Source organism: Hylobates moloch, unplaced genomic scaffold (assembly GCF_009828535.3).
Source record: "Hylobates moloch isolate HMO894 unplaced genomic scaffold, HMol_V3 SCAFFOLD_10, whole genome shotgun sequence".
Classification (NCBI taxonomy): domain Eukaryota; kingdom Metazoa; phylum Chordata; class Mammalia; order Primates; family Hylobatidae; genus Hylobates; species Hylobates moloch.
Genome location: NW_026652285.1, coordinates 64,486,434 through 64,501,023, shown reverse-complemented (window position 1 = coordinate 64,501,023; position 14,590 = coordinate 64,486,434).

The window sequence follows — 14,590 nt, the reverse complement described above, 5'->3', positions numbered from 1 at the left end:
CTTATTGACTTATCCGCACAAGCATTTTTCTGCATTTCACTAGCTGTCTAATATGGCTCTTCTTTTCCTGGTTTTGAAAAAACCATCTTTTTGTCTCTTCTTTTTTTAACTGCATTTTGATTGTCCCCTCACCACGGTGGTGTCTTTACAGGAAAACTGCACTAAAGCCACCTCTTTTGGGGGAAAGCCAGTGTAAACTAATAAGAATGTGGAACCATAGCATTTTGTTCAGAAAATTCACCATTACTTTCAGATACACAAAATAATTCAAATTAGGCTACAGGAGCCAAAGACTAACATGCGGATTGCCTGGAATATTATTAGTGTTCCCGAAACATCCTCCTGCTTCTATTATTTCTATTCTCAACTTGCTTGGCAAAGCTTTTCCCATAAATAATGCAAAGGGATACTGCAGCAACAGCACGGAAGTAACATGGGCCAGTGTCCGATGGACTGACAGGGTGGGAACAGATGGGTGCACGGATCAGCGGTGCTCTTGAAGTCTGGCTGTTGCCTCGTTTGACTTTTCTTATGTGCTGCGACCTCACACTTCTTACCCTGGGAGACCCACAGCATTTTTTAACAATCAGTTCCAGGCCCCATGGCAGGCTCTTCTGGTCCCTTCAGGTAGAAATCTTGGGCTCAGTTAGTGTCCACTGGTTGTGTTACAGAAGACTGAGTCCCCACTTCATATTTTAACAGCTTTGTTGCGGTATAATGTGTCTGGATTTGGTTCCTGCTGGTGGATTCGTGGTCTCGCTGACTTCAAGGATGAAGCCACGAACTTTCGCGGTGAGTTTTTCCAGCTCTTAAAGATGGTACGGACCCAAAGAGTGAGCAGCGGCAAGGTTTATGGTGAACAAATAAAGAACAAAGCTTCCACAGTGTAGAAGGGGACCCGAGCGAGTTGCCGCTGCTGGCTGTGGGGTGACCAGCTTTTACTCCCTTATTTGTCCCCTCTCATGTTCTGTTTCTGTCCTATCAGATTGCCCTTTTTTCAGTCCTCCCCCCAACGATTGGCTACTTTTAGAATCCTGCCGATTGGTGCATTTTACAGAGCACTGATCGGTGCATTTCACAGAGCGCTGATTGGTGCGTTTTACAGAGCCCTGATTGGTGCATTTTACAATCTTCTTGCTAGCTAGAGTGCTGATTGGTGCGATTTTACAGAGTGCTGATTGGTGCATCATTTTACAATCCCCTTGCTAGGTACAGAGCACTGATTGGTGCGTTTTTACAGAGCGCTGATTGGTGCATGTTACAATTCTCTTGTAAGACAGAAAAGTTCTCCAAGTCCCCATGCAACTCAGGAAGTCCAGCTGGCTTCACCTCTCAATAATTTACTTGCATAAAATTCACTCATTCTAGGTGTTAATTCAGTGATTTTTAGTCCATTCGCAGAGTGTGCAGCCCAGTCTAATTTCAGAGCATTTCCATTATCCTACAAGGGTCCCTCATGCTTGTCAGACCCAGGCAACATGTTCTGCTTCCTGTCTCTGTGGATTTGCCTTTTCTGGACATTTCATGTTAATGGAACCATAGAATATGTGGTATTTGCTTCTGGCTTCTTTCACTGAGCAGAAAGTTTTCAAATTTCATCCATGGTGTACAAAGCGAGACTCCATCTAAAAAAAAAAAGTCCTTTTTTTTTGCCACATAGTATTCCATTGTAAAGATATACCACACTGTTCATCCATTCATCCATCCATGGACATTTGAATTTTTCTGGTTTGGGGCTATTGTGAATAATGTTCCTGTGAACATTTGCATACATTCATGTGTGGACATATGTTTTCACTTCTCTTGGGTAGATTTCTAGGAGTGAAATCGCTGAGTCATATAGTAAATCATTGATTTTTGTATTTGATGCAGAGTCTCACTCTCTCACCCATGCTGGAGTGGAGTGGTGCAAACACAGCTCTCTGCACCCTCAACCTCCTGTGCTCAAGGGATCTTCCTGCTTCAGCCTCCTGAGTAGCTGGCACTACAGGCCCATGCCACCATGCCCAGCTAATTTTTTTTTTTTTTTGTAGAGACAGGATTTCACCATGTTGCCCAGGTTCGTCTCAAATTGCTAAGCTCAAGGAATTCTCCCACCTCTGCCTCCCAAATTGCTGGGATTACAGGCATGGGCCACCACACCCGGCATTTGTTATCTTTTTAAGAAACTTCCAAACTATTTTCCATAGTGGCTGCACCATTTCACCTTCCCACTAGCAATGAATGAGGCCTCTAGTTTCTTCACATACTCATCATCACTGGTTATTATCTGCCTTATGTACTGTATATATAGCCATCTCAGTGGATGCGGAATGACAGCCATGTACTTTTAAGAATATCTGAAGAAAACATTACTTAGATGAAAGGATTGCAGTCACAGAGAAAGCTCTATGAATAGTTTATGAATTCTCACCAAATGCCCTTCATTTATGTATTTGTCCATACAGCCATTCGACAAATGCTTCTTGGGCACAGGCTGGGTTCAGTGGTGAAACAAGCTGGGGAACACCATCCCTACTCTCTGGAGGCAGGTTATTAAACAGGAAATACTGTAAAAAAAAAAACAAACAAAAACCAGAATAGATCTTCCTGAGAAAGCAGTATTTGCTGAGTGATGCCTCAGCCAGAGCGCAGCTGTGGCAGCTGATGAGGCCCATGCTCATAGCATTAGATAAAGGGCGAAAGCCTGCTGCCTCCATTGTGGGCACACCAGGACATCTGCTACCTGCGTTCCTCTGCAGCTTGTGATTTCCAGCGGCTGCAGTCTTTCTTTGGAGGCAGAGCTCTTCCTTCACCTGAAGACTCTATCTTTCCTCAGTTGCAGAGCCTAAGAGCCCCACGGTTCTGCCAAGACCCCCATGGTTCTGCCTGGGAACTTGGGTTGGGAAAAAAAAAATCACTAACCTACATTTCATTTAGAACTGCGATGTAGTATTTCCTCTTATTATACATGTAGGAAAAAACCCAGAGGCGTATTGCTATTATGGGTGGCTGGTCGCCACTAAACACTGGCTATTTTCATGTCACTTTGCAGTTGTGGCCGATACTAGAAATTCTATTTCGCTCATCACTGCTTGACAATAACACACATTATTGGGCCCGCTGCAAAATATTGTTATTAATACAGAAGCACACATATGATAACACATCCCAGTATTATTTTTTAAATATTTTGATAATTTTAATATTAGATGTTATCTTTGAAGTTTGTGTTTTATTTTTTGTGTTATGAAATTATACCCTGAGAAGAGACCCAAGTCCAAATGGGTCCAAGGTGCAGAAAAGGTTAGGGGCCCTGGAGTGACCTGTCTTCTTCTGGGACCACTGCCCCGCATGCTGGAACCCCCAGGCGGGCGCGGGTCCTTAGCTCAGGCCCTCCCTTCATCCGCTCCGCTCCGGCTCCGCCTCCTCCCGGGCCCAGGCGTGCTCCAGGCCTCCCCGCAGGCGCCTCCCCGCCCACCCCGGGCTCCTCGCCCTGCCCAGTTGGGTCCAGGAATTTGTTCGTGCTTTCTCGTTGGAGTGGTCCTGTCTGTGTGTCGGTTTTTAATTTTAAAATTAAAATTTAAATTGAAGTTGTTTAATTTTTTAAAAAATTTATTAATTTCAAACATTTAATTTTTTTAAAATTTAGGTAAATTTTCTTCAAGTTTTAATAATGCAGTAAGAGTAAACTTCTAGTTACCTAAAATAGTTTTCAATGTGAACTGCGTTCGCTTAACATAAATGTTACGTTTCTTTTCTACAAAGTACAATTGACCATGTCCACAAGGGTTCTCTCTCTCTCTCTTTTCCCTAAGAGTAATTTTAGTTCACAGCCAGAAAAAGGTCCTTCAGTTTAAGAAGGGGGGGGGTGGGTAGCATAAATACCAGTCCCTGGACAAATGTGTGTGTCGAGGTACGTGAAAGCCACAGATGGAGAAAGTCAGTCCCCACCTGCGAAGGTGGCATCGTGGGAGGTGAGGTCCCTAAGACAGGGTTTCTCCCTCTTGTGTTCACTGCTGGTCCCCAGCACAGAGAGGCGCTCCGTAAATAATTGTCCCCACACACAGATACATACTCATATACACATATACTACACACACACCACATTCCACACACATACTACACATATTCATACATAAGAGCTGCTCTCTACTGGCACGCAGGTCCCTGGACGGGTCGGGAGGAGACTCGCGTGTTGTGGGGGCTCCCTAAGGCCAGTGGTCCCATAAGAGAGAGCAACGCCTTTCTTTTCTTTTTAAATTTCAGGTAAATTTTCTTCAAGTTGTAGTTATTATGCAGTAAGAGTAAACTTCTAGTTACCTAAAATAGTTTTCAATGTGAACTTCATTAGCTTAACATAACTGTTGCATTTCTTTCCTACAAGACACAGTTGACCATGTTTATTTACAAAGGAAAGTGATCTGGTAAAAGCTGGCTTTATTATGTGGGTTCTGTAAATACGCAAACTCATTGCACAGGTAGTGTTCTCTTTTAACAAATTGTATTAACTTGATTATACCTTCGGGATTTTTTTTTTTTTTTTCTGAAATAACCTAGTCTATATAAAAACCCAACCTTTTCCTTGTATGTGCAAGAAAACTTAAGTGCTTATTAGGAAAGCCCCGTGTTTAATATACTGTGGCCAACACTATTATTTGGAACAGCATTTTTTGGTTAAATTGTGGGTGAAATGCTCTATCCCAAATGCAAACATGTGGTATTAGAGACTAGACCACAGAAATCCCGATCGTCAAACTGATCCGATGTGAGATTATTAGATTAACCTGGACCACAGATGGAGCTGTCAGTCTGTTGGAGGCCTGGTGCTATTCTGGGCACAGGGATGGAGCAGAGAACCAAACAGACACATGAAGGGAAGGGAAGTACGTTCTACAGGGTTGGGAAGCTCAGTTCCCTGAGGAAAACGTAGGTGGTGAGGGGGATTCCTTGGCCTGAGTGGGTAGTTGAAATAGTCTGGTCGGAAGGCCTTTCCACTAGTCATCAATTGTGCCTCTAAAGATCACTGTAACTAAGAATCATCTAAAAAGGTGTCTGCACCTGAACCCCGTGATGGCTTCTTCGCCCTCTTTAACTGCAAACAAAAATGTGCAGGCTACAGCAGCACAGGCAGCTTATTTGCACAAGAGAGTGTAATATAAAACTGAGAAAGTCACTCTCATTATTTAAAAAAAAAAAAAAATGCATCCCTGAAAACTGTAACTTCCCAGTTAGTGAGGTTAGAATCTCAGGATCATAGAAAGTGGGGAAAAATGACTGGTGATGAGTCATTTGGATTTGTATGGGAGACAAGAAACCACTCTTAATCCACATGATTAGCCACACCGGAACCCTTAATTGTCCTTCAAGCAGAAATGAAGGAACTGGGAGAAATGCCACTAGAAAATGAATTCTAATTAATTCATTCATCCAGATCCTTCTCTCTTTCCCCTAAAAATAATTCTAGTCACAGCCAGAAAAAAGGGCAGGAGAGCAGTTTAAAGTGGGGGGTGTAAATACCAATTGGTGGAGAAACATGCGTGTTGAGGCACCCTCAGAGTGAAAGCCACAAATGGAGGAAGTTGGTCCCCAAATGCGAAGGTGGCATCATGGGAGGTGAGGTCCCCAGGGCAGGGTTTCCCCCTCTCTTGTGTTCACTGCTGGTGAACAGGGTAAGTGCTCCATAAATAATTGTCCCCACACACATACACATACACAGATACTCTGGGAGGCAGAGCTTGCAGTGAGCCAAGATCGTACCACTGCACTCCAGCCTGGGCGACAGAGTGAGACTCCGTCTCAAAAAAAAAAAAAAAGAATTCAGTGAGCCGAGATCGTACCACTGCACTCCAGCCTGGGTGACAGAGTGAGACTCCGTCTCAAAAAAAAAAAAAGAATTTCTTTATGGCCAACTCCAAGACAGACAAGTGGGAGAAGAATCCTGCCTGGAAGAGAAAAAGGAGCAGGTGGAAGGAGGGTAGGAGAAGGTCAAGAGAGAGACTGTTTTGTGAGGGCTAAAGCACTCCAACATTATAATAAGGGTTATGAGAGTTATGAGTCAGGAGTGAACTGTGCTCGACAACCAACATATATATAGCATAATGTCACAATTACTAACTCCATTTTTTTTTTTTTTTTTTGAGACGGAGTCTCGCTCTGTCACCCAGGCTGGAGTGCAGTGGTGCGAACTCGGCTGACTGCAAGCTCCGCCTCCTGGGTTCACGCCATTCTCCTGCCTCATCCTCCCGAGTAGCTGGGACTACAGGCGCCCGCCACCACGCCCAGCTAATTCTTTGTATTTTTTAGTAGAGACAGGGTTTCACCGTGGTCTCGATCTCCTGACCACGTGATCCACCCACCTCGGCCTCCCAAAATGCTGGGATTACAAGTGTGAGCCACCACGCCCGGTCACTAACTCCACTTTTTACTTTTATAGGTTATTCAAATTTACTATCTCTTTTTGAGTCAGTTTTGGTCATTTGTGGCTTTCATCTAAGTTGTGTAATTTGTAGTACAAAGTAGCCTTTACTCCTGATTTTTCTAAGGTCTAAAACTAACTACCGACAAATTACTACTGACAGATTACCATAAACTCAGCAGCTTAATAAGAGGGATGATTGACAACTGTGTAGAAATGTGATTGGAAAAAAGACCATGATCTAATAATGACAGACTGGGAGGGAAACCCAGGCAAGGCCTGTGTGTTCAGATTCTTCTTGGCCTCTCTATGTGGCACTCCTTCCCCCAGGGTAGGGGGCAGGACTCTTCTGAAATGGGGGCTATGTGAACCACAGTCAGACAAGGTAGGGCAGATAATTTCTTTATGGAAAGGCAGGGAACGATTAGGGTCCTAAGCGGGTGAAAGGAGAGCAGGAGGTCATAGAGAGAGAGACTCTGTTTGCTGAGGCTTGCTTTTGAGGCCTAAAGTGCTTTAACACTACAGCAAGAGCTAGGGATGTTATGAGCCAGGAATTACGCAGTAAACATGGGATGAATTTGTGGAGATAAACACAAGACATTCTAGAATTACACAATCCAACCTCAACCTCCCGAAAATCCTGACAGGGAAGAGGTACTGTTCCTACTCTTCACTTGGGGAAACAGGCTCAGGGGAATCAAGCAACCCAAAGCATCCTTTAGCAAAAAGCAGGCATTTAGACCAGGGCCATGACAGTGTCTGGGTGTGGGAAGATGAGTGCCAGGTGGCAGACTGGAGGTGCCACACCTGGGGTGACAGCCCACCTGTGTGCAATCCCACTGGCCCTTTGCACTTGGAGGTGCTAGGAGGGTCTCAGCCCTGTAGTGTGGGGTGCAGTGCAGGGGTTCTGTGGAGCATAGGGACGACTCCTTGCAGTAGAGAGGGAGGGTGTGGGGGAAGAGGAGGCTCCTCCGGCAGGTTGCGCCCCCTCCCCACCCACCTCCCCCAGCCCTTCCTGCTGCAGCACCTTTGAGCTGCCTGTGGGCCCCCAGCCACAGTGCCCTCCAGGACAGGTCCTGGTATGATGGGTGTGACGCCACTGGGCCAAAGGGGCCCTGGGCTGCAGGTCCTCTGGGGCTCCAAGAAAGATCCCTGTGACCTGAAGGGCTGGCAGGGGTCTGTGCAGTGGGGGTCCCCAAGAATGAGCCTCAGCCCGGAGTAACTGTGGCGGATGAACCCAGCTGGTTTTATTTTGTCTTTATGGACATGTGGGCCCATTTATTCTTTTATCATCAATTACTTAATGTTAATTTAACTGTAAAACCACACACCAGCCAAAAATGAAATTTTATAATTTTGTTACCCTCAAAGTGGGGAAGCTTGTTTTCTACTTCTTAAAATGCTGTGAAATCACTTTTTAAATGCCAAGATGGAAAGCTTATGTTATTAAAATGGCATATATTACATATCATTTGTTTTATTATGTAATTTATTATTATTCTTTGTAATTTTATATTCATAGCCCCAAATAATAGAGATCTCATTAGGCAGAACATTCTGGAGTGGGAGGATCTTTTAGAAAGTTAGTTTTAGAGGCCGGGCATGGTGGCTCACACCTGTAATCCCAACACTTTGGGAGGCTGAGGCAGGTGGATCACGACATCAGGAGTTCAAGACCATCCTGGCTAAAATGGTGAAACCCCGTATCTACTAAAAATACAAAAAATTAGCTGGGTGTGGTGGTAGGCACCTGTAATCCCAGCTACTCGGGAGGCTGAGGCAGGAGAATCGCTTGAACCCGGGAGGCGGAGGTAGCAGTGAGTCAAGATTGCGCCACTGCACTCCAGCCTGGGCAACAGAGCAAGACTCCGTCTCAAAAAAAAAAAAAAAAAAGGAAAAAAAAAAAAAAGAAAGTTAGTTTTAGAAGAAAGAACTGTCAAAGCACAATAAATAGAGAGGCAAAGGAACATAAGAAAGAATCAAATTGCTCACTAGAAGCTTATTGAAAATCTTAGGCAAAATTCTCCCAAATATCATAAACATTAGGCACTAAGAACAAATGCCTCTTGCCCCCTTGCACAAAGATTTGATTTTTTTAATGCTCAGGTTTTTGAAATCTAGTTTTTAAAGTTTAACTTCTTCAATTTTTAAAAGTTATCTCTGGGGAGAAATTCTTCAAAAGTTAGTATTGCCAGAGCAGGGAAACCAGAGAAGTGTATAAAATGAAAGTAATAAAGGAAGAAGTCAGCAGTAGCCTCCCTTGCTGAAGAATCAGTTAATATCTGCACATTCTATTTTCCAAAAGGAGTTGAAGCAATTGAATAAGTCAGTAGGCACTCGCTGTGCACCTTGGGTACCAGAGCTGGGCTGGAGGAATCGTCGGATTTTAGGAACGTTGTTGAGGGTTCTTGATGCTGGAGGCTGGGCTGGTGCGCAGAGGGACCTGGGGACATAGACATAGAGACCGTCCTGTCCTAGCCTACTCAGAAGGAGGGGAGAGAATCACACCAACCCCCTTAAAGGACAGTTAGGTCAGGACTTTGTGCAGGCAAATGAGAGATGGGACATTCACATCCTGCTGGCGCTGCAATCACTGTTTGGCAGTTTCTTATAAAATTTAAAGTATTTTATGACCTGAAAGTTCCACTACTAGGTGTTTGCCCAAGAGAAATGGAAACATCTACACAAAGAGTTGTACATGAATGTTCACAGCAGGCTCATTCCTAGTGTCCAAACATGAGAAACAAACGAAATGTCCATCAACAGGTGAATGTATATCCAGTCAATGGACTGGAATACTCCTCAGCAGTTGGAATGAAACACACACACACCACACACATCACACACACACACACCACACACACACAAGCACATCACACACACACCACATACACACACACCACACACATCACACACTCACACACCACACACACATACACCACACACATCACACACACAAACCACACACACACACCACACACACACACCACAAACACACACACACCACACACACATCACACACACACCACACACACATCACACACACCACACGTCACACAGACACTACACACACTACACACATCACACACACACACCACACACACATCACACACCACACGCACACTACACACACCACATACATCACACACATACCACACACACACATCACACACCACACACACACTACAGACACACACCACACACATCACACACACATCACACACACACCACACATACACACCACACACATCACACACCACACTCACACCACACATACACTACACACACACACCACACGCACAGCACACACACACACCACACACCACACACACACCACACATCGCACATGCACACCACACACACCACACACACATCACACACACACACCACACACACATCACATCACACACACATCATACACACAATGCACACACACATCTCATACCACACACACACATCACAACACATGGGTCTCAAAAACAGAAAACAGTGCATATGGTATGATTCCATGTGGAGTTCCGGAAGAGGAAATACTGGTCTATAGTGATTAGGCAGCTGTTCAGGGGGTGTCTGGAGCCAGGGGTGCAAACGCAGGTGGGAATTTTAGGTGTAATGGAAATGTCTGTAGCTTGAATGTGGTGTTGGCTACACAGATATATACATGTGTCAAAATTTACCAAATGATAACCTTAAATTGATACAGATTATACGCTTTAAAGCAGCGGTCCTCAACCTTTTTGGCACCAGGGACTAGTTTTGTGGAAGACAATTTTTCCATGGACGAGGGAAGGGGGATTTTTTTCAGGATGATTCAAGCACATTACATTTATTGTGCACTTTCTTTCTATTATTATTCCATTGTAATATATAATGAAATCATTACACAACTCACCATAATGTAGAATCAGTGGGAGCCGTGGGCTTGTTTTCATGCAACTAGATGGTCCTATCTGGGGGTGATGGAAGACGGTGACAGATCATCAGGTATTAGATTCTCATAAAAAGTGTGCAACCTAGATCTCTCATGTGCGCAGTTCACAATAGGGTTCACACTCCTATGAGAATCTAATGCTGCCACTGATCTGACAGGAGGCGGAGCTCAGGTAGTAATGCGGGTAATGGGAGTGACTGTAAATACAGATGGAGCTTCACTGGTTCTCACCTCCTGCTGTGTGACCCAGTTTCTAACAGGCTGGGGGTTGGGGACCCCTGCTTTAAAGTATACTTCAATATTTACTTATGTAAAAAACCTGCACATCCTGCACATTTACCCCAGATCTTAAAATAAAAGTTGAAAAAAAAAGTAGCGTTTTTAAAAAAAATACAAAGAACCCTTCTAATGTTCTTAAATGTGGATGCTAATACTTGCCCATCACAAAAGTGCAGACACTGAGTGGACAGTGTTTGCATTCAAATGAAATTTTTTTTTAAATCTATGCAGTTACGTGGATGGAAAGACGTTTCTTTTTCAAGCTCAGAGGTATGAGGGGGAAGTGAGGGATCAGATCAGTGGCTGGACACGCCACGGGACCCCAGACTGCACTGCCATGTGACTTCAACCACATGAGACACCCTGGGCCCAAAGCACCCAGACTCATGAGCAAAATAGGTGAATGTGGTTGTTTCAAACCACTGTTTTGGAGTGGGTTATGGGACAGCAGGAGATAACCGAGACAATCCGATGAGATGTTTGGTTTCAGCAAGGACGGGTTCCTGTTGACAGAGATAGGGAGGATCAAAAGGCTCGGGCTTGAGTCTCTGTTACACCTTATGCACCCATTCTTTTCTCTGGGTGTGTCCAGGGCCCTGGACCACTTCCTCAGCTGTGATCAGAGGACCCTCTGGGTGAGGTCTGCCCAGCTGCAGAACCAGGTCCAGCTAAGAGTCTGTCATTTCATGGCCAGACCAGGGTCCAGGAGCCCATTCAAGGAGCCTCCTTGTTGCTGTAGGTATGAAGGCTCTTGGACTTGTTAGTGAATGCACAGGTGCAGCCCTATGTGCAGGGGTGCTAACACCTGGTGTGACCTGCAAGAGACTGGAACTGAATCTTTATTCTCCCCTGCAGACAGACTCTCCTGAGGTACTGCTGTGCACACATCTCTGACAATGGTCCCAACCGAATGTGCACGGATCCACGCGGTGCAGGTCAGTAACTCCTTCCCTCAGGCTTGCTCTCCCTCCGTCCCTGCCTCATTCCTGGTTCCCTCAACTTTCCAGTTGCCTCCCGCGTTGTATTCCTGGGAACCCAGGCTTAGAGAGTTGTCTGTTGGATATTTAACTGGAAATGTCAATTCCACGGCTTGGAATTCATAGTAGAAGTTTGGGCTAGAAGTACCCACTTGGGAGTCTTTGGCGTATGGATGGTATTCCAGCCATAACACTGGATGAGATGCCACTGAGGGTCTGAGTGTAGATTTAAAAATAGAAGAGGCCTGAGAACTGAGCCATGGGGCACTCCATTGTTTAGGGGCCCTGGAGGTAAGGAGGCGTGCCCAGGGAGGTAGTAGGAGAACTGAGAGCATTACTTAAGTGAAAAGGTGTCATGGGGAGGAGGCAGTAATTGGCTGTGCCCACGCTGTGGATGACACCTGACCTTTCAATGTGTGGACATAGCCAAGTGGCAGCCTCACAGGTTTCAACAGTTTGGGTGGAGAGGCCAAGGGGTCACGAGCAAATTGGAAGAGAGCAAAGAAAAACAACGAGGATGGGATTTTCTTTAAAAAGTTTTGCTGCATGGGGAGACAAGAAGATCTGTGCCAGTCTGACTCTCTTTTTTCTTTAAATGATCCATTTTTCCAATCTGTATGTTTCTAAGGTTTTAAGGTTTTTCTCTTTACTCCTCCAATTCAGGAATTTCATCAGCCTGTAGCGAAGTGTTGGTTTGTTCAGGCTGTTGTAACAAAATGCCACAGACTGGGTGGCTTAACCAATGGACGTCTATTCTCTCGGTTCTAAAGGCTGGAAGTTTGAAGGTTCAGGGAGCAAGTTTCCTTCCCAGGACAACAACCCATCCTATGTCTCGCAGAGTGGCCTCCTTGGGCAGTGCCTCTCCACAAGGCAGTGTGAGGATGAGAAACCAGCTTCTCATCTCGTCTCTTTCTGATCCTTCATTTGTGGACTCCCACAATGAAACCTGTTTCTTTTTCTTTCTTTCTTTTTTTCTTTTTCTTTTCTTTTCTTTCTTTTTTTTTGAGACGGAGTCTCGCTCTGTTGCCCAGGCAGGTGTGCAGTGGTGTGATCTTTGCTCACTGCAACTTCCACCTCCCGGGCTCAAGTGATTCCCCTGCTTCAGCCTCTGAGTAGCTGGGATTACAGATGTGCGCCACCATGCCCAGCTAATTTTTGTATTTTTAGTAGAGAAGGGGTTTCAGCATGTTGGCCAGGCTGGTCTCCAACTCCTGACCTCAGGTGATCCATCCACCTCGGCCTCCCAAAGTGCTGGGATTACAGGTGTGAGCCACCGCGCCCGGCCCTATTTCTTAACTCATACCCCATGACGACCCTGACAGGAAGAAGACTTTAAGAGCAGAATGTTATGTTTCAGGTTTTCACTTTCGGTTGCTAGCTTAGTTATATGGCTATTACTGTTTTCTTTCAGTCCAAATTGTTGTCTTTGAAGGTTCTTAAGAACTGAAGCATAAGACTTCCCACAGGACTCTGAGAAGTGGTGTTGCCACAGACAAAGTGTCTATGTCCAACAAACCCCAACTCTGGGAACTCCTTCAAGCCTTTGCTCAAAGATGCCTTCTCAGTGGTGTCTGCCCTGACCCCTATCCCCACCTGAAATGGGAGCCTGTTTCCCCCTGCATATACCCACACCACACCATCCAGACCCCTCTTTTTCTGCTGTTGTTTTTTTTTTTTTTTTTGCCTATAAGACTTAGCAGCTTCTAACACACTACAAATGTATTCACTTATGTTTATTATGTGTGTCCTCCTCAACCTCTGTATTAGTCCATTTTCACACTGCTATGAAGAACTGCCTGAGACTGGGTAATTTATACAGAAAAAAAGGTTTAATGGACTCACAACTCTGCATGGCTGGGGAGGCTTCAGGAAACTTATGGTCATGATGGAAGGTGGAGAGGAAGCAAAACACATCTTACATGGTGGCAGGAGAGACAGCATGTGGGCAAAATTGCCACTTTTCAACCATTAGATCTCGTGAGAACTCACTATCATGAGACTAGCATGGGGGAAACTGCCCCTGTGATCCAATCACCTCCCACCAGTTCCCTCCCACGACATGTGGGGATTACAATTCAAGGTGAGATTTGGGTGGGGACACAGATCCAAACCGTATCATCCCCACCTGAAGTAGAACATAAACTATAAATGTACAAATGGATAATGGTCAGACCATGTATGAAAACAGAATTCTGAGCTGGGTGTGGTGGTGTACACCTAGCTACTCAGGAGGCTGAGGCAGGGGGGATAACTTGAACCCAGGAGTTAGAGGCTGTAGTGAGCTATGACCATGACTGTGAAGTGCCACTGCACTCCAGCCTGGGCAACATAGCAAGACCCTGAGTCTAAATTAATTAATTAATTTTTAAAAACTAAAAATAGCACTCTGACTCACAGCCTGCAGCAACCTGCCCAGAAAACTAACCTCTTACCCCCAGTAAACAACCCAGGAAGGCAGCCGTGCTGTCAGTCAGCCTGGCAGGAAGTCACATTGCCCTCCCTGGCGGCAATCCAGGAAGCTAAACAATAACCTCTGTAATAATCAGGCCCAAATGGCCAGGACATGATTAATAATTGACAGCTTCTGTAATTTTTGTCCCAATTTCCAACTTAGGACCAAGCAGAGAAAGCCAAATGTGTCCCCCTAACCAATCTCATTGGATCCCTGCTTCTAGTTAGCCACCTCCAGCTTCCTGAGGCCCACAGCCTCCACCAGGGCCCACTGAAACCTTCCCGTTCCTCCACTGTGAAGCTGTCCTGTGCCTCTGCCTGCCTTTGATCTCTGCCAAATGCCAGTGATGGTGTTGACTTCCTTGCTAGAGCAAGCTCTGTATAAATAGCCTTTGCCTGCTCTCACTTGGTTGTCCTTGGTTTATTTCCACACTACACAAGGGCAGAGGTTTCTGTCTGATGTTTTTCCCCACTGGCATAATCCCTAGAACATTGCCCGGTACCTAACAGGAGCTCAGCGATGATGAATGCATGACTAACAAAAAAACCAGAATT